This window comes from Vigna unguiculata, unplaced genomic scaffold, assembly GCF_037176805.1.
Source record: "Vigna unguiculata cultivar grain cowpea cultivar isolate G323 ecotype 2 unplaced genomic scaffold, ASM3717680v1 ptg000154l, whole genome shotgun sequence".
NCBI lineage: Eukaryota > Viridiplantae > Streptophyta > Magnoliopsida > Fabales > Fabaceae > Vigna > Vigna unguiculata.
In genome coordinates this window covers 75,001-80,000 of record NW_028196796.1, presented here as the reverse complement: position 1 = coordinate 80,000, position 5,000 = coordinate 75,001, and positions in this window count along the sequence as shown.

Here is a 5,000-nt window from a genome sequence, read left to right as displayed (position 1 = left end):
ACCATCGCTGGAATTGAGATCTCATTCAAAGAGAAAGATATCAAATATCTGGAGTTCCTTTTTGTATATTATATGGATGATCCGATCCGTAAGGACCATGATTGGGAATTTTTTGATCGTCTTTCCCCGAGAAAGAGGCGAAACATAATCAACTTGAATTCGGGACAGCTATTCGAAATCTTAGTGAAAGACTGGATTTATTATCTCATGTTTGCTTTTCGTGAAAAAATACCAAAGGAAGTGGAGGGTTTCTTCAAACAACAAGGGACTGGGTCAATTATTCAATCAAATGATATTGAGCATGTTTCGCATCTCTTCTTGAGAAACAAGCGGGCTATTTCTTTGCAAAATTGTGCTCAATTTCATATGTGGCAATTCCGTCAAGATCTCTTCGTTAGTTGGGGGAAGAGTCCGCACGAATCGGATTTTTTGAGGAACATGTCACGAGAGAATTGGATTTGGTTAGACAATGTGTGGTTGGGAAACAAGGATCGGTTTTTTAGCAAGGTACGGAATGTATCATCAAATCTTCAATATGATTCCACGAGATCTAGTTTCATTCAAGTAACGGATTCTAGCCAATTGAAAGGATCTTCTGATCAATCCAAGGATTCTTTCGATTCCATTAGGAATGAGGATTCGAAATATCACACATTGATCAATCAAAGAGAGATTCAACAACTAAAAGAAAGATCGATTCTTTGTTGGGATCCTTCCTTTCTTCAAACGGAACGAACAGAGATAGAATCAGAGCGATTCCTTAAAATCCTTTCTGGATATTCCTCAATGTGCCGACTATTCATGGAACGTGAGAAGCAGATGAATAATCATCTGCTTCCGGAAGAAATCGAAGAATTTTTTGGGAATCCTGCAAGAGCCACTCGTTCTTTTTTCTCTGACAGATGGTCAGAACTTCATCTGGGTTCGAATCCTACTGATAGGTCTACTAGAGATCAGAAATTGTTGAAAAAAGAACAAAAGAAACATCTTGCTTTTTCCAGGCGATCGGAAAAGAAAGAAATAGTGAATTTATTCAAGATAATTATGTACTTACAAAATACCGTCTCAATTCATCCTATTTCATCCTATCGAGGATGTGATATGGTTCCAAAGGGTGAACTGGACAGTTCCAATAAGATTTCATTCTTGAACAAAAATCCATTTTGGGGTTTATTTCATCTATTCCATGACCGGAACAGGGGGAGATACACGTTACACCACGATTTTGAATCAGAAGATATATTTCAAGAAATGGCAGATCTATTCACTCTATCAATAACCGAGCCGGATCTGGTGTATCATAAGGAATTTGATTTTTCTATGGATTCCTCCGGATTGGATCAAAAACATTTCTTGAATGAGTTATTGAACTCCAGGGATGAATCGAAAAAGCACTCTTTATTGGTTCTACCTCCTCTTTTTTATGAAGAGAATGAATCTTTTTATCGAAGGATCATAAAAAAATGGGTCCAGACCTCTTGCGGAAATAATGTGGAAGATCCAAAACCTAAAATAGTTGTATTTGCTAGCAACAACATAATGGAGGCAGTCAATCAATATAGATTGATCCGAAATCTGATTCAAATCCAATATAGCACCCATGGTTACATAAGAAATGTATTGAATCGATTCAATTGCAACTTCGAATATGGAATTCAAAGGTATCAAATAGGAAATGATACTCTGAATCATCGAACTAGAATGAAATACACGATCAACCAACATTTATCAAATTTGAAAAAGAGTCAGAAGAAGTGGTTCGATCCTCTTATTTTGATTTCTCGAACGGAGAGATCTATGAATTGGGATCCTAATGTATATAGATACAAATGGTCCAATGGGAGCAAGAATTTCCAGGAACATTTGGACTATTTCATTTCTGAGCAGAATAGCCGTTTTCAAGTAGTGTTCGATCGATTACATATTAATCAATATTCGATTGATTGGTCTGAGGTTATCGACAAAAAAGATTTGTCTAAGTCACTTTGTTTATTTTTGTCCAAGTTACTTCTTTTTTTGCCCAAGTTTCTTCTCTTTTTGTCTAACTCACTTCCTTCTTTTTTATTTGTGAGTTTTGGGGGTATCCCCATTCATAGGTCCGAGATCCACATCTATGAATTGAAAGGTCCGAATGATCCACTCTGTAATCAGTTATTAGAATCAATAGGTCTTCAAATCTTTCATTTGAAAAAAAGGAAACCCTTATTATTGGATGACCAAGATACTTCCCAAAAATCGAAATTCTTGATCAATGGAGGAACAATATCACCATTTTTGTTCAATAAGATACCAAAGTGGATGATTGACTCATTCCATACTAGAAAGAATCGCAGGAAATCTTTTGATAACACAGATTCCTATTTCTCAATGATATCCCACGATCCAGACAATTGGCTGAATCCCGTGAAACCATTTCATAGAAGTTCATTGATATACTATTTTTATAAAGCAAATCGACTTCGATTCTTGAATAATCAATATCACTTCTGCTTCTATTGTAACAAAAGATTCCCTTTTTATGTGGAAAAGGCCCGTATCAATAATTATGATTTTACGTATGGACAATTCCTCAAAATCTTGTTCATTCGCAACAAAATCTTTTCTTTTTGCGATGGTCAAAAAAAACATGCTTTTTTGAAGAGAGATACTATTTCACCAATCGAGTTACAGGTATCTAACATATTGATACCTAACGATTTTCCGCAAAGTGGCGACGAAGGGTATAACTTCTACAAATCTTTCCATTTTCCAATTCGATACGATCCATTCGTTCGTGGAGCTATTTACTCGATCGCAGACATTTCTGGAACACCTCTAACAGAGGGACAAATAGTCCATTTTGAAAAAACTTATTGTCAACCTCTTTCAGATATGAATATACCTGATTCAGAAGGGAAGAACTTGTATCAGTATCTCAATTTCAATTCAAACATGGGTTGGATTCACACTCCATGTTCTGAGAAATATTTACCATCCGAAAAAAGGAAAAAACGGAGTTCTTGTCTACAAAAATGCCTTGAGAAAGGTCAGATGTATAGAACCTTTCAACAAGATAGTGTTTTTTCAACTCTCTCAAAATGGAATCTATTCCAAACATATATACCATGGTTCCTTACCTCGACGGGGTACAAATATCTAAATTTCATATTTTTAGATACTTTTTCAGACCTATTGCCGATACTAAGTAGCAGCCAAAAATTTGTATCCATTTTTCATGATATTATGCATGGGTCAGATATATTATGGCGAATTCGTCAGATTCCATTGTGTCTTCCACAATGGAATCTGATAAGTGAGATTCCGGGTAATTGTTTCCATAATCTTCTTCTGTCCGAAGAAATGACTCATCGAAATAATGAGTTACTATTGATATCGACACATCTGAGATCGCTAAATGTTCAGGAGTTCTTCTATTCAATCCTTTTCCTTCTCCTTGTTGCTGGATATCTCGTTCGTACACATCTTCTCTTTGTTTCTCGAGTCTATAGTGAGTTACAGACAGAGTTCGAAAAGGTAAAATCTTTGATGATTCCATCATACATGATTGAGTTGCGAAAACTTCTGGATAGGTATCCTACATCTGAACTGAATTCTTTCTGGTTAAAGAATATCTTTCTAGTTGCTCTGGAACAATTAGGAGATTCTCTAGAAGAAATACGGAGTTTTGCTTTTGGTAGCAACATGCTATGGGGTGGTGGTCCCGCTTATGGGGTCAAATCCATACGTTCTAAGAATAAATATTGGAATCTCATCGATCTCATAAGTATTATACCAAATCCCATCAATCGAATCGCTTTTTCGAGAAATACGAGACATCTAAGTCATCCAAGTAAAGCAATCTATTCCTTGATAAGAAAAATAAAAAACGTGAATGGTGATTGGATTGATGATCAAATAGAATCCTGGGTCTCGAACACTGATTCGATTGATGATAAAGAAAAAGAATTCTTGGTTCAGTTTTCTACCTTAACAACAGAAAAAAGGATTGATCAAATTCTATTGAGTCTTACTCATAGTGATCTTTTATCAAAGAATAACTCTGGTTATCAAATAAGTGAACAACCGGGAGCAATTTACTTACGATACTTAGTTGACATTCAAAAAAAGTATCTAATGATTTATGAATTCAATACATCCTGTTTAGTAGAAAGACGTATATTCCTTGCTAATTATCAGACAATTACTTATTCACACACCTTGTGGGGGGCTAATAGTTTGCATTTCCCATCTCATGGAAAACCCTTTTCGCTCCGCTTAGCCCTACCTCCCCCTAGTAGGGGTATTTTAGTGATAGGTTCTATAGGAACTGGACGATCCTATTTGGTCAAATACCTAGCGACAAACTCCTATGTTCCTTTCATTACAGTATTTCTGAACAAGTTCCTGGATAACAAGCCTAAGGGTTTTCTTATTGATAATAGTGACTATATTGATGATAGTGACGATATTGATGATAGTGACGATATTGATGATAGTGACGATAGTGACGATATCGACCGTGACCTTGATATGGAGCTGGAGCTTCTAACTATGATGAATACGCTAACTATGGATATGATGCCAGAAATAGACCGATTTTATATCACCTTTCACTTCGAATTAGCAAAAGCAATGTCTCCTTGCATAATATGGATTCCTAACATTCATGATCTGGATGTGACTGAGTCGAATTACTTATCCCTCGGTCTTTTAGTGAACTATCTCTCCAGGGATTGTGAAAGATGTTCCACTAGAAATATTCTTGTTATTGCTTCGACTCATATTCCCCAAAAAGTAGATCCAGCTCTAATAGCTCCGAATAAATTCAATACATGCATTAAGATACGAAGGCTTCTTATTCCACAACAACGAAAACACTTTTTCACTCTTTCATATACTAGGGGATTTCACTTGGAAAAGAAAATGTCCCATACTAATGGATTCGGGTCCACGACGATGGGTTCAAATGTACGAGATCTTGTAGCACTTAACAATGAGGCCCTATCGATTAGTATTATACA